Source organism: Aedes aegypti, chromosome 2 (genome assembly GCF_002204515.2).
Source record: "Aedes aegypti strain LVP_AGWG chromosome 2, AaegL5.0 Primary Assembly, whole genome shotgun sequence".
Lineage (NCBI taxonomy): Eukaryota > Metazoa > Arthropoda > Insecta > Diptera > Culicidae > Aedes > Aedes aegypti.
In genome coordinates this window covers 237538731-237555026 of record NC_035108.1, presented here as the reverse complement: position 1 = coordinate 237555026, position 16296 = coordinate 237538731, and the positions used below count along the sequence as shown (strand labels likewise).

General features: G+C 40.1%; 1 long non-coding RNA gene across 2 annotated transcripts in view; it reads right to left on the bottom strand.

Moving 5' to 3' along the window:
- Positions 1-15613, bottom strand: part of LOC110676477 — a 69569-nt gene extending 53956 nt beyond the window's left edge. For both annotated transcript variants that reach the window (XR_002500429.1, XR_002500428.1), the window contains exon 1: positions 15186-15613. This is a non-coding gene — a long non-coding RNA (uncharacterized LOC110676477). The remainder of the gene's footprint in view (positions 1-15185) is intronic.
- Between the last annotated feature and the right edge of the window lie 683 nt (positions 15614-16296).

Genomic DNA, 16296 nt, shown 5'->3' with positions numbered 1-16296 from the left:
ATAAATCAGTACTTTTCAGTGCTACATAAACAGTACTTTTCAGTGCTAAAATTAAAAACGGTACTTTTCAGTGCTACTAAAACAGTACTTTTCAGTACTATTTTTTTCTACTATTGATCCCTTTACGATCCTTGTTTGAACCCGTGCCTTCGATTTTTCGTTGGACCCGTTGGCGAAAGCTAGCGGTGGTAATCCTTCTTGGACACCGTCTTGGGAAAAAACCTCTCGAAGGTCACGTCTTCTTTCGTTTATTAATTAAACATGGTATCAACAACAAACAACAGGAAGGGTGAATCTCTGAATTCACTACTTCCTTCCAAAAAAGTGGGTTTTAAAACTGTCACTACACGTGGCAAGAATGGAAGAAAGGACGCTTCCCCGGAATGCGAACTTTCTTCCAAGGGTGAAATGAATAATTGTATCGAAATGAGCAATCAGTTCGATGCTCTAGACAAATTTTCCGAACACCAAATCGAAGCAGCCTCTAGCCCAGGCTCTTTGATTCAAGTGAGGAAGCAAAGAGTGCCGCCTATCGTGCATATAGCAGTTATTACCGAAACGTATTTAAAACCTGGATCTAAACTCAAAAGAGATCCTAACTTTTTTGTTTATCGTAATGATCGACTTGATGGGGCATGTGGGGGAGTTGCAATCATCATTCATAGGCGTATAAAACATCAACTGTTTTCATCATTTGAAACTAAAGTTTTTGAAACTTTAGGTGTTTCTGTTGAAACACAGTTTGGTAAATATACTTTCATAGCTGCCTATTTGCCTTTTCAATGCTCTGGACAGCAAGTTAATTTGCTCCAAACTGACTTGCGTAAATTGACTCGCAATAAGTCAAAATTTTTTGTCATTGGTGACTTTAATGCCAAACATCGGTCATGGAATAATTCTCAAAGTAATTCCAACGGCAGAATTTTATTTGATGAGTGCTCTTCAGGATATTTCTCAATTCAATACCCTGATAGCCCTACATGTTTTTCCTCTTCTAGAAATCCATCTACGATTGACTTGGTCTTAACCGACTCTAGTCATATTTGTAGCTAATAAGTTACTCATGCTGATTTTGATTCTGATCATGTCCCTGTTACATTTCAAATATCCCAAGAAGCGATTCTAAATCCTATCAGCTCCACTTTCAATTATTTACGAGCCGACTGGAATATATATAAAACGTATGTTGACTCTAATCTTGATGTTAACATTTCTTTAGAAACTAAACTTGATATTGACAATGCTCTTGAAACTTTAACAAATTCCATTGTTGAAGCCAGAAGCATTGCAATTCCAAAATGTGAAGTAAAATTTGAATCCGTGATTATAGACGATGATCTTAAACTCTTGATCCGTCTTAAAAACGTGAGGAGAAGGCAATTTCAACGCACTCGCGATCCTGCTATGAAAATTATATGGCAGGATTTGCAGAAAGAAATCAAAAAGCGTTTTGCTCAATTAAGAAACAAACATTTTGAAAATAAAATTTCTCAATTGGACCCTGGCTCTAAGCCCTTTTGGAAATTATCTAAAATCTTGAAAAAACCTCAGAAGCCAATACCGGCATTGAAAGAGGAAAACAAATTTTTACTAACCAATTGCGAAAAAGCTCAAAAACTTGCTATGCAGTTTGAAAGTGCGCACAATTTTAATTTAGGACTTACTAGTCCAATTGAAAATGAAGTTACTCAGGAGTTCGAAAATATTCTTAATCAAGAGAACGTTTTCGAAAATGCCTGGGAGACTGATTTGGAAGAAGTGAGAACTATTATTAAAAAATTCAAAAATATGAAAGCTCCTGGCGATGATGGAATTTTCTACATCCTCATCAAGAAACTTCCAGAAAGTAGCTTATCATTTCTAGTTGATATATTTAACAAATGTTTTCAATTAGCATATTTTCCTGACAAATGGAAAAATGCTAAGGTTGTTCCAATTTTAAAACCAGACAAAAATCCTGCAGAAGCTTCTAGCTATCGTCCAATCAGTTTGCTTTCCTCCATCAGTAAACTTTTTGAAAAGGTTATTTTGAACAGAATGATGGCCCACATCAACGAAAATTCAATTTTTGCCAATGAACAGTTCGGATTCCGCCATGGACATTCGACCACTCATCAACTTTTACGTGTAACAAATTTGATCCGTTCCAACAAATCTGAAGGCTATTCTACTGGTCTTGCTCTTCTAGACATAGAAAAAGCATTCGACAGTGTTTGGCATGAAGGTTTGATTGTAAAATTAAAAAACTTTAATTTTCCAACATACATTGTTAGAATAATTCAAAGTTATCTGTCAAATCGTACACTTCAGGTTAATTATCAGAACTCCAGATCTGAAAGACTTCCTGTAAGAGCTGGTGTTCCTCAAGGCAGCATTTTGGGACCAATATTATACAATATTTTCACATCTGACTTACCTGAGTTACCTCAGGGATGTCAAAAATCTTTGTTTGCGGATGACACAGGCCTCTCCGCCAAAGGACGAAGCCTGTGTGTCATCTGTAGTCGATTGCAAAAAAGTTTGGATATTTTTTCTTCATACTTGCAAAAATGGAAGATTTCTCCTAATGCTTCCAAAACTCAACTAATAATATTCCCACATAAACCAAAAGCTCTTTATTTGAAACCTTCAAGTAGACATGTTGTCACGATGAGAGGGATTCCAATAAATTGGTCAGATGAAGTTAAGTATCTAGGGCTCATGCTTGATAAGAATTTAACTTTCAAAAATCACATTGAGGGCATTCAAGCCAAATGTAATAAATATGTAAAATGTCTTTATCCCCTTATTAATAGAAAATCAAAACTTTGTCTTAAGAACAAGCTTTTGATATTCAAACAAATTTTCAGGCCAGCCATGTTGTATGCTGTACCAATATGGACTAGCTGTTGTAATACCAGGAAGAAAGCTCTGCAGAGAATTCAAAATAAATTTTTGAAAATGATTCTGAGGCTTCCTCCCTGGTATAGTACCAATGAGTTACATAGAATATCCAATGTTGAAACATTGGAACACATGTCAAATAAAATAATAAATAATTTCAGGCAAAAATCGTTACAATCTTCTATTGCCACGATTAATGCGTTATATGTTTAGGTTAAGTTAGGTTAAGTATATTTAAAGCGTTTTTTTTTTCTCTTATAAGCAGGTGAAATCAACTCACCTGTAAAAAATCTGAACTGCTACGGCAAATGAAATGTTATATGTTGTTAACAAAATGTTAATAAAATCTTAAATTTGTTTTACCAAATTAGGATGATAGTGTTGTCTTATAACACAGAACACCTAGATATAAGGAATGAATGTAATGTTTGGTATGATACTAATAAAGAAATAAAAAAAAAAAAAAAAAAACAATAGAAGAACAAGGAACAAGACCTTGATGCAAACGTTGGATGATATCAGAACAAAAATGCCAGTGTCTAATATTTTATATTCTCCCACACCAAGGCCTCTGAATTCCACTTCAAATCACCTTGTCATCTCTTATCGTCAGCTCCTACCTGAAGAGTCCACATAATTTATTAAAAGTTTAAACATTCTCATTATTCAATTTGCTTGTCCCGTTCCGGAATTAAATTAGCATAAATCATTCCAAATTACATTGCCGCTAACCGCCTCTGACTGGGATTGATGCTATCTCCTCTAGCTAGCAACAATCACGATATAATTTTCTTGGCCTTCCACAAGAGGGTGGTGTCGCATTCCTTGAGATGGTAAGGGATCAGGGCATTCCTTGTCTTTCGCAGAGCAAATCACTTCATCAATCAATTATTTATCCGACGAGCTAAGCGGTGTAACTCTACATAAATTGACCGAAGGAAACCTATTAAATTTCCCGATTCAATTTCAGAGGTATAGTAGGTGCATTATGTTATTATTACAGCTTTAATTACTTGCAAACAGTGTTCGGCAGCTATGCCAGATTGTCAGAGCATCTTTTCCATGAATTTGACTCAAACGAAATATAAATCCACTTCACTTCACGAGGCTTTTTTGGTCTTAAGTTATATCTTATTTAAGTTAGTCTGAATTGAATAGACAAAGTAAAATAGACACAATTTATTGAGTTTATATCGAATTCAATTGATTTGTTGAAAGGGAGGAACATGATTTTAAAAATTCATAAACGGTTGAAAATATTGCAAGGTGGCTGGGTACATGTTTTTGGGAAGATGCTGGGGATTCGAAAGTGGAGTTTTTGATAAATGTATTAGACTGCATAAATGTTTTTTTTTAAATTATGATTCGTGGTTTTACGGCTAACCAGCTGAGTGGGAGTTTAACAGCTACCGAAAAACTAAACATTACATATACTTTTCAATTGGATTAAATGGACAAATTGATGAGAAATTTGCGAAAAAGTTACACGTCTTCTCGGTGAGAATCGAACTCACGACTCCCCGATCTCTAGTTGGGGCGCGTTACCACTACGCCATGAGAGGACCCATGAACGCAGAAGTTAACCTGCATTCGATTTCAGCTCAATAATCACGTGGTCCTTTTTCGCAAAGTGCACCTCTTTCGGAAGAATGCAGAGATAGTTCAAGCTATAGGATCCCAGTCAACGGCCATGGAGAAATTGTTTTCAGCAGGAATGTTATTTCAGTGTGGGTTTTGAAAAATGTCAAAACTTTGAGAAAAAATCAGTATAAAAAATTGAACAAATGTTTTTGGAAAATTACCTACGACGTAAGAATAACCCAACCAGAGTAGTACAATAGAGTTGTAATTGAATTTGTTACTCGGTTGGCACGTTTTTTCTAACGAAATCTGTTATCACTTTGGCTGATTAGTAGTTAAAATAACAAAAATTATAACATAATTTCCTCTACAAACAAACAAAATTGAAACAAAATAAGTTATAATTTAAACAAAAGTGTAACTCTTCATGTTTCAAATCAAACAACAATATAACTATTTTTTTCCTTAACTGAATTAAAACAAAATTTGTTAGGAGCAATTTTTCGCATTTTTTCCATAACAAATTGATTTATAATTATGTTTTAATTTGAAACCGCATTTGTTATTATAACTGATTTTTTTTTAATTTTGTTATGATTTCCTCCATCAACTCAAAGTTCTTCCAACAAAAATTGTTATTTGGTACAAATCTTGATAAAATTGTGCTACAATTTTGTTGTAATCCACTGGTCGGGCACTCATTGTCTTTCGAATACGCCATAGAGTCTCAATTGGACGTATAATTACAGAGGTATGAACAAAACACTTTTGTTTGTTTGCAAGGGGGTGAACCCAAACTTTTGCATGGGAGTGTACCTCAATTAGATACGCTCCATATTCCACGATGCTACTTTGTAGGAGGCAATCAGCAGGCGTACTCAACGATGCAAATACATGTCATACGAGCAGGGTAACTATCTGTTGAACGGAGCAGAAAGCGATATTGAAGATGTGGCCATGAAAATCCGACTTTCAAAGTCGTACGATGGCACACATTTAGCGACGATTCGGCTACCAGTGGCCGTAGCCAACAAACTAGTGGAGAAGGAAAAGGTGAAAATTGGATGGTCAATTTGTCCGCTGAGACTCGTCTCCTGAGCTGAGAGGCCACCGATGAGGCGCTTGAAATGCATGGACTTCAGACATCAGGTGGCAATCTGAAACGGTCCCGACCGATCCGAGTTGTACAGGAAATGCAGAGAGAAAGGGCACTTCGGGAAAGTTTGCACGTAACGGGCGGATTTAAGTGTCCTGCGTATAAGAAGACGATCGCATCACGACAGTAGTGGATGTAACTCAGATCAACTTGAATCATTGCGACACTGCGCAGCAACTGTTGTGGCAGTCAACAACGCAAGCAAGGTGCGACGTTGCGATTATAGCTGAGTCATATCGAGTCCCGCTCGATAATGTCAACTGGGTGGCGGACAGCACGGAAATAGCGGCGATACAGGTGATGGGAAGGTTCCCCATCCAAGAAGTGCTTTCTAGCAACAAAGAAGGATTCGTCATCGCGAAAGTCAATGGTGTCTACGAGGCAGCTGCTACGCCCCTCCGAGGTGGACGCTCGACGAATTCAGGCGGATGTTAGAGGAATTAACCGATGAGCTTGTCGGTTGGAAGCCAGTACTAATTGGAGGAGACTTCAATGCATGGGCCGTGGAGTGGGGTAGCATGGTAACCAATGCCAGGGGTTACAGCCTGCTGGAGGCCCTGATAAAGCTAGATCTCCAACTGTGCAATGAAGGTACCGTTAGCACATTTAAGAAAAACGGACGAGCATCGATCATCGATCTTACATAGTGTAGCCCATCGTTGGCGGACAACATGAACTTGAGGGCAAGTGAGGAGTATACCCATAGCGATCACCAGGCAATCCGTTATACTATTGGCCGACGGGACTGCGCGGCAACGCCGAGAACCGCAACTATCGAACAGCAGTGGAAGACGAAGGCCTTCGACAAGGATCTTTTCGTCGAAGCACTTCATGTAGACAGCGATATCTCGGATCTCTATGCGGTGGAGCTGACAAGGGCGATGGTTAGGGCGTGTGGCATCGTATACTGCTGAAACAAGGCACTCTGCACTCTTCGCGCCGCTTGTCTTAAATCCAGGAGACGATATCAGAGAGCGAGACACGAGGAAGTCCGAGAAGAGCGGAGAATTGTGTTCTAGCAAGCCAGAACGGCTTTCAAATGAGAGATTAAGCTGAGCAAGTCCAACTGCTTCAAAGAACTGTACCAAGCAGCTGATGCTAATCCTTGGGGGATGCCTACCGAGTACTAATGGCGAAAATCAAGGGCCCGTCGACGCCGGCCGAAACATGAGCGGACAAGCTGAGAGTCATGTGCGGACAAACCGAGAGCTATAAAAGCGCTGAAGCTAAACAAGGCCCCGGGTCCGGACGGCATCCCCAACGTGGTACTCAAAGCAGTGGTCCTTGCGTATCCAGATATGGTAAGGAATGTTATGCAGAAATTCCTGGACGTAGGAATATCCAGAAATATGGAAACTTCAGAAACTGGTACTGTTGCCGAAGTTAGGAAATCCCTCGGGGTCCAGGATCATATAGGCCTATATGTTTACTGGATACACTCGGTGAACTCTTGGAACGGCTTATCCTCAGCAGGGTGATGAAATGCACAGAGTTTGAATTCCGGAAAGGAAGGTCGACGGTGGACGCAATTCGGACAGTGCTGGAGAGGGCCGAGAAAGCATTGAAGCAAAAGCGTAGATGTTACTGCGCCGTGGTCACGATAGATATGAAGAACGCGTTCAATAGCGCCAGCTGGGACAATGGCCTCCTAGCTGGCGATGCACAGAATGCGCGTTCACGACTACTTGTGACAGATTTTGAAGAGCTACTTCCAAAACCGTGTACTGAGGTATGAAACCGACGCCGGCCCGAAGGAGTTAAGAATAACGGCTTGAGTCCCACAAGGTTCCTGGTACTGGGACCAACGCTGTGGAATGCGATGTACGACGGGGTCCTATCGCTGGAGCTACCCAAGGGGGTCGAGATTGTCGGCTTCGCCAATGACGTCATCCTGACGGTAATAGGTGAGACGCAGGAGGAAGTAGAAATGCTGGCAACGGAGGCAATTGGTCTAGTCGTAGATTCGATGGAGGGAATCAAGCTGAAGATAGCCCACCACAAAACGGATATGCTACTAGTAAGCAACTGCAAAGCAGTCATGCACGGTGAGATCACTGTCGGGAGGCCTGCCATAGCATCACAGCGAAAGCTGAAACACTGAAATGCTAGACGATCGGCTGAACTTCAACAGTCACGTCGATTATGTATGCGAGGAAGCGACGAATGTGAACAATGCGCTCACAAGATTTATGCCCAACATAGCAGGTCCTAGAGGCAGTAAGAGGCGTCTTCTGGCTGTCGTATCAACATCGCTACTAAGATACGGTGCGCCAGCCTGGGGCGCGACGCTACAGACCAAGCGGAATCGGGATAAGTTAAACCGCACGATCCGACTCATCACCATGTGAGTGATGTGCGTGTACAGGACTATATCGTTGGAGGCGACATGCGTAATCGCTGGGATGATCCCAATCTGCATCATCCTGTCCGAAGACATCGACTGCTATCAGCGAAGAGAAACTAGGCAAGAATTAGTTCGCTGGCTAAGTGGCAGCAAGAATAGTATGCCTCCAAGAAAGGAAGGTGGACCCATAGTCTCATCCCGAATCTATCGGCCTGGGTGAACAGGGAGCACGGAGAAGTGAACATTTCTTGTCAGGTCACGGCTGCGTTTCTGCTATGAAGTATACCAATGATTTTTTTTTTCTATCTTTATTAACGAGATTTTTAGCCCTGGGCTAGTTCATCTCGGGACCAACGGCTTTACTTCCCTTCCGAAGGAAGACATCACTGAATTTTTAGTGACTATCTCGGGGATGGGATTCGATCCCAGGTCCTCGGCGTGAGAGGCGTGCGTTCTAACCACTACACCAGGTCCGTCCCCGCCCAATGATTTGTTGAAACTGTTATAGGAAGTATTTTGATGATTTCTCGACAAGTTTCACTGGACAATGAAACCTTCGTGAAATTCATTGTAAACAGAAATACCTAATGGAAATCATCTAAATTTATTCTCGGTTGACCTTCAATAATTCATCAGGACATTTTTTTTGAAAATTTGTTCTGGTAAATTATATGAAGTTATGCCATGGATTTTACCATTTTTTTTCTATAAACATATTTAGAGATTTCTCCACCATTTCGTTGAAAAAGCGGGAAAGTACTTCCAAGAATGGACTAAGAAAATCCAGGAATTATTGGATAAATTCTAACAGGATTTCTAGTTTCCGAACAGCAACAAATCTAGGGAACTTTTTCCAGCGCTTCCATGTAGAAACTCTACAGAACATTTTGAGCAATACCACTAGGAATTTTTCTAGTAATTTGTGAAAGAATTGCTTCAGGATTAAAACCACTATAATATAGCTAGAAACAATCTAATCGTTCCTAGATGGACGACACTTCACGAGACGTTTTCAAAAAAATTGCTACAGAGATTCCTTAAATTTCTACTCGGATTTTTGAAGGATACTTCGAGAATTCATACAGGAATCATTCTTGAATTTTTTTCAAGATTTTAAGGAGACCCCTGAGCATTTTCCGCTGAAAACCACTGAAGGGATTTCTTTGCGTACCCTTGGCTAAGAAATCCTGTGGTTTTCCCAAGTATTCCTTCACCAATAACTACAGGGATTCTTAAACGAATTATTTAAAGAATCACTTCAGAAGAATCCCCTATCGCTGGGAATCATTTATGAAATACAATCAATAATGAAATAACATTTTATTTTGATCGCCTACAACATCTGCATCAAAAAGTACAACCAACAACTTTTCAGTGATTTGTGCAATACTAGAATCTCTGCAATTTCTCTAGCGATTTCAACAGATATTTTCCTCAGAATTGTTCCTAGATTCTTTTTCACGAATCTTCAAAGAGTTCAACTAGAAATAATCATAATACTACTAAATACCGTACATTATACAGAGTGTTATACAAGGGTACCTTCAAAGATCCTATTAAACAGCAACATATAGAAACGCTAACATCGACTCTGACCACTATCTGGTGATGGTTAAACTGCGCCCAAAACTCTTCGTCGTTAACAACGTACGGTACCGACGGCCGCCCCGGTACGACCTAGAGTGGCTCAAGCAACCAGATGTCGCAGCGGCATACGCGCAGCACCTCGAGGCTGCATTACCGGAAGAGGGTGAGCTGGATGAAGCCCCTCTTGAGGACTGCTGGAGAACAGTAAAGGCAGCCATCAACAATTCAGCTGAGAGCAACGTCGGGTACGTAGGACGCAGTCGACGGAACGATTGGTTTAACGAGGAATGTAGCCAGATTCTGGAGGAGAAGAACGCAGCGCGGGCGGTCATGCTGCAGCAAGGGACCCGGCACAACGTGGAACGTTATAGACGGGAACGGCAACAGCAGACCCGCCTCTTTCGGGAGAAAAAACGCCGCCTGGAGGAGACGGAACGTGAGGAGATGGAACAGCTGTGCCGGTCTCAAGAAACACGCAAGTTCTATCAGAAGCTCAACGCATTCCGCAACGGCTTCGTGCTGTGAGCCGAGATGTGCAAAGATAAGGATGGAAGCATTTTGACGGACGAGCGTTAGGTGATCGAAAGGTGGAAGCAGCACTTCGACGAACATCTGAATGGCGCTGAGAGCACAGGCAATTAAGGTCGAGACAATGGAGGAAATGCCTTCGTCGGTACTGCGAAGGATGGAAACCAACCAGCCCCCACTTTGAGGGAAGTTAAGGATGCCATTCACCAGCTCAAGAACAATAAAGCTGCTGGTAAGGATGGTATGGAGCTGAACTCATAAAGATGGGCCCGGAGAGGCTGGCCATTTGTTTGCTCCGGCTGATAGGCACAATCTGGGAAACAGAACAGCTACCGGAGGAGTGGAAGGAAGGAGTAATATGCCCCATCTACAAGAAAAGCGACAAGTTAAATTGTGAGAACTTTCGAGCGATCACCATTCTAAATGCGGCCTACAAAGTATTATCCCAGATCATCTTCCGTCGTCTGTCACCTGTAGTAAACGAGTTCGTGGGAAGTTATCAAGCCGGCTTCGTTGACGGCCGATCGACAACGGACCAGATCTTTACTGTACGGCCTCCAAAAATGTCGTGAATACCAGGTCCCAACGCATCACCTTTTCATCGATTTCAAGGCGGCATACGACAGTATCGACCGCGTAGAGCTATGGAAAATCATGGACGAGAACAGCTTTCCCGGGAAGCTCACGAGACTGATAAGAGCGATGATGGAAGGTGTGCAAAATTGTGTGAAGGTTTCAGGCGAACATTCCAGTTCGTTTGGATCCCACCAGGGACTACGACAAGGTGATGGACTTTCGTGCCTGTTGTTCAATATTGCGCTAGAAGGTGTTATGCGGAGAAGCGGGCTAAACAGCCGGGATACGATTTTTACAAGATCCAGTCAATTTGTTTGCTTCGCGGATGATATGGACATTGTCGGCCGAACATTTGAAAAGGTGTCAGACCTGTACACCCGCCTGAAACGTGAGGCAGCGAAGGTTGGAATGGTGGTGAATGCGACCAAGACAAAATACATACTAGCTGGTGGGACCGAGCGCGACAGGGCTCGCATAGGTAGCATACGTTCGAGGTGGTCGACGAATTCGTCTACCTTGGATCCTTGCTGACCGCTGACAATAACGTTAGCCGTGAAATACGGAGGCGCATCATCAGTGGAAGTCGTGCCTACTATGGCCTCCACAAGAAGCTGCGGTCATAACAGATTCACACCCGCACCAAATGTATCATGTACAAAACGCTCATAATGCCGGTATTCCTCTACGGGCATGAAACGTGGACGATGCTCAAGGAGGACTTGCAAGCACTTGGAGTCTTCGAACGTCGGGTGCTTAGGACGATCTTTGGCGGTGTGCAGGAAAACGGTGTGTGGCGGCGAAGGATGAACCACAAGCTCGCCAAACTCTACGGCGAACCCAGCATCCAGAAGGTGGCCAAAGCTGGAAGGATACGATGGGCAGGGCATGTTGCAAGAATGCCGGACAGCAACCCTGCAAAGATGGTGTTCGCGTCGGATTAGGTTGGTACAAGAAGGCGTAGAGCGCAGCGAGTTAGGTGGGCGGATCAAGTGCGTATCGATTTGGCGAGCATGGGGCAGAACCGAGGATGGAGAGATGCGGCCACGAACCGAGTATTGTGGCGTGAAATTGTTGATTCAGTGTTGTCGATTTAGATTTTACCTAAATAAATGAAGTCTAGTTGCAAAGGTTGTTGCGTTTCTTTACAACTCTAGCGGCCACAAAGCGAGTATTTTTTATTTTATTTATTTATTTCTCATAATAATGTAGTGTATTGTGGCGTGATATAGATGATTCAGTGTTATCTGTTTAGATGTTAACCAAATAAATGAGTAAACGAAAAATATAGAAACTTCTGAAGCAATTGCTTCATTTATATTAATTATTCCACAAGATATTGCGGACTTTGGGGCAAGTGTGCCACCCCTGCTTTTTTATAAAAACTACAATATATATATATATATATATATTTTCTTTTTGAGCTTAACAATATGTTCCCTTATAGTTCACAATAGAATGAATAAAATATGATGAAAATCGCTATATTTTTCACGTATTTACATCGACTTGTGCACAGACAACCAAATTTGAGTAGATTTTTATAAGATTTCGTTGTTTTCAAATAGCATGGTGAAAGGTAAATTATTAACAGGTCTTTCTTACGTACTGTACATCGTGAAACTATTCAAATGTGTAAGTTATTGTGGCATTTGAACGAAAAAAGTATTTAGTTTTACATACGAAATCCAGTTTGGTTGAAATGTATAAGTACTTATTGAGTCAAGTGTGCCACCTATTTGGTAAACATAAAATGTTGGAGTAAAATTTATAAAAAAGTAAATATCATCAACAAAATCATAATAATAAACCAAAATGGGCCAACAGTAGTAGTTTCTGAAGTATAGTAGGGGAATAACTGACATTTTTGCCCCCTAAAGTAATTTTTCTCAAAATATTTAATAATAACATGTTTACATATCTACATCAATATTTTACCGTTATTTAGTGTTGATCTAGTTTAATATTATATACATATATTCGCCGTAATATAAGGGTAATACATATATTGTATTGAATGGAGACAAAAATAATCATTTAAATTATTCGAATTGAGTAATAGGGAGTTACGCATGTTTTGAACCTTGTTATAGAGCATCCCCTTATTACGGTAAACTTAAATCTATTTGTTAAATTATCGATTAGCGTCTGCTTTGTAAGTAATATTAATAGGAATTAAAGAAAATTTCATTACAAGTAGAATTACATGCGATGTTCATTCGGTGGCCGTCTTGCCCCATATGGGTGGCACACTTGCCCCATAGTGTCGAAAAATAGGTTATTTTGGGTGATATTTGAGAAGCTTCAAAAAAGTACGTTTTGAAATTATTTTCTTTTTAAATGGCACAGTGGTTATGAAAAGATGTGAAACTAACATCATGGAACTAAATTCGTGGATTTTATGAGCTTAAGGCAAAGTTAGAGAACGATTTGCTTAAGGTGGCACACTTGCCCCAAATTCCGCTAGGACCAAAATTATTGCCTAGCGGAAATCTTTCCTTCGCCCTCGTATGCGTATTTTACCGGCAGAATATTTTTGACATCCTAATCTCGAATTTTTCTTCCAAACGTTAAATGTTTTTGAAAAAATAAAGTTATCGTCAAACGGGGTGACTTGCAACACTTTTCAACATCAAACAACCAAAGCCATGAATAAATGTCATCTAAAAATATTAATTTCTTTATGGAATTTTAATGCCCTACAGAATAAGATGACAAAAAATTTAATCGAATTATTTTATCATTTAAAAAATCATAAAATGGTGACATTTTAATGTCCCTTTGCGGGGTGACTTGCAACTGTCATTGCTTGTTAAGTATTTTTCAACGAAATGTCGACATTTTTTATTATTCGCACTTATAAAGTATTGTTACTCGTGAATTCAAAGCAATCGAAGCAGTAGAAGAGCATTTTGATTGGCTATTTGTAAGAAACTAATTTAGATTTATATGGGAAAATTAATTGTTAAATCATCAAAGTTGGTTGATAACTAAACTCACAATTTTTTTTTTTTTAATTTTATGATCATAAATCACGGAAATGTTTTGAGAAATGAGTGTTTTGGATTAAGCTTTCGCTCCAAATAATTTTACGGAATTTTGTATGACGAAAAATCTATTTGTTTATCAACACACATTTTGTAAAAATGTTAATGGAAAAATGTGTGATAACATATTTTGTTATCAACCTGTTATCAGTAATGTCTGTCACGGATACAATGATAACCAATTTTGTTATCATTCGGTTATCACTGATAACAGAATATCAAATTGATAACAGTGATAATGGATGTTGTTATCATTTTAATATCATCCAGTTATCCGCCTTTGCTCGGGTAGTGCCACCTAGCGGTCAAATTCTGAATCAGATCAGACCATCAGATAGCGCTTCACCTCCAGAACAATTTTACTGAGGATCCAAAGTTTCGAAATTATCTGGATTTTGGATTATACTGATTTCAAATTGTGGTCCAGTGGAACCGTATATAGTGGGTTCATTATTATGCGACTTCTATGCACATTTGTTGATTTTACCGCCTTATAAAGGGCCATACTGTAAAGAAAAACTGTCAAGTATTGTTTTTAAGAAGATTCTTGAGGAATACATTTTGGTTCGGTGTCGATAGATATATGTGTTGTAAATTGATAGCATATAAATCTCAACTGTTGTTCGGAGTGCAAAAGCGCGACAGCCCAAAGGCTAAGAAGGCAGAATTTCCTCAGGATATTGACTACCTTTAGGCGTATTCCGCTATTCGAAATATTTTTATTTCTGAAATAACTCCAAAAGTAAATTACTTTTAAGAGTTTGGTCTTCATAATCGGCATCAGGTGCCATGATTTAAGTAAGTAACTACATTTTCAATATTACCGAACATTGTTTACATTGGTGATCAATGTTATCCCATATCAGCTAAATAAAAAAAAAAACGCTTAGAACGTTTATTTAAACATTCTTAAATCTTTTGAAACCCGAAATGCAGTATATAGTCACGAGCGGTGGGTGTCAGTACTTGTTTTAAAAATATGAAACTTTAGACATTTGCATTTTCATATGAATTTTTAATGAAAGTCCCAAAAACTGATCAATGTTACCCCGGATTTCGGTACTGAGAAGTACTGTTTTGTAGCACAGAGAAGTACTGCAAATTCGAAAAAAAAAATCAAGTTTTGAACTGGCACACCATAACTGCTTCGAACAAACGCCTAAGAATTAAAAATCTACAATTCAGATAATCAACTTAATAAGTAGACTTATAATAGTACATTTTGTCCACGCTGCTGTATGAAAAAATAGAATACCATGCAAGGTAAAACAACACGACACAGGTCTAACCGAAAGACCAGGGCGGGACAACGATTATTTGCTCTACCATGGCCAGCACCTTTGGCAGGACTAATGATGATATCAATTACAGCGTGATATTTTATTCAAACACTTTTCTCCCCGCCTCAACGAGCCGACCGGCCACAATCTTGTAGAAGCAAGAAAAACGGAGAGATTCCTTAGCATGTCATTCTTTTTCTACTTACGTTCCTTCAGCGTTTATCCGGATGCTGCAAGAGGCTTCCATATATCTCCTTTTATTGCTCGGTAACCGGATTTTGGTTTGCTTTCCCGTTTTCCCTGCTGCCCCTTCCAAGGAATCGTTGCTCGGCGTATCCCTTCGTATTAATAGATATACTAGGCCAGATAACATGTGATTACGTTTCACTCTCCTTTAGAGTAACGGCGGCGTGCGGTTTGCGACTGAATAAATATCACTTATGGGGACTGATACAAAAAGTGGATATCCTCCCGGCGCCTGTTGTTCTTATTGTACCCACTTATTCTCAAGCCCAAAATCACGTAACTGCGGCAACGAACCATGGCGGGCACACGTGAAGCAAATCCTTCTCGTGCGGAAACAATCATGCTTTGTTCCTACTCGACCTGTTGTTCGACACTGAGTAAAAAAGATCTAAACAATAAAATTTTGTTGCTACGATGATAAGCCGAAACAGGTTCGTTTGCTCGTAGTAACAACGAATCAAATCACGAACCAACCAAAATGAGTTCATTTTCCCCTTCACGAACGTTTTTCCTGATCATGCGCGTACAAACATCGGTATTGGGTTCATTCTGTGGCACGAATGCAGTAAACTCGTTCTGATTTGTTCAAGGATCCAAGCACTGACCAACGCAAAACATGGAAGGAAAGAATGCGTCCCCAAGGATGTCCGTTGTTAGGAGTGATTTGTTTGTGCTAACATCTGTTTTTAGTTGAATCCTTTGGTTTTCTCACCTATCAGGCTAATACTGTAGTGAAGAGCCCCAAGCAATCTTAAGCTTTCATTGGCTTCTCTTATTCTTAATGATTTCAAAATAATGTGTCGTTTTCTGCTAAGAAGATTACTGAATTGCGCCTTCTTCTTCTTCTTCTTCTTCTTCTTTCTTGCATTACGTCCCTACTGGGACAGAGCCTGCTTCTCAGCTTAGTGTTCTTATGCTACAGTTATTAACTGAGAGCTTACTGTGCCAATGACCATTTTTGCATGCGTATATCGTGTGGCAGATACGAAGATACTCTATGCCCTGGGAAGTCGAGAAAATTTCCAACCCGAAAAGATCCTCAACCGGTGGGATTCGAATCCACGACCCTCA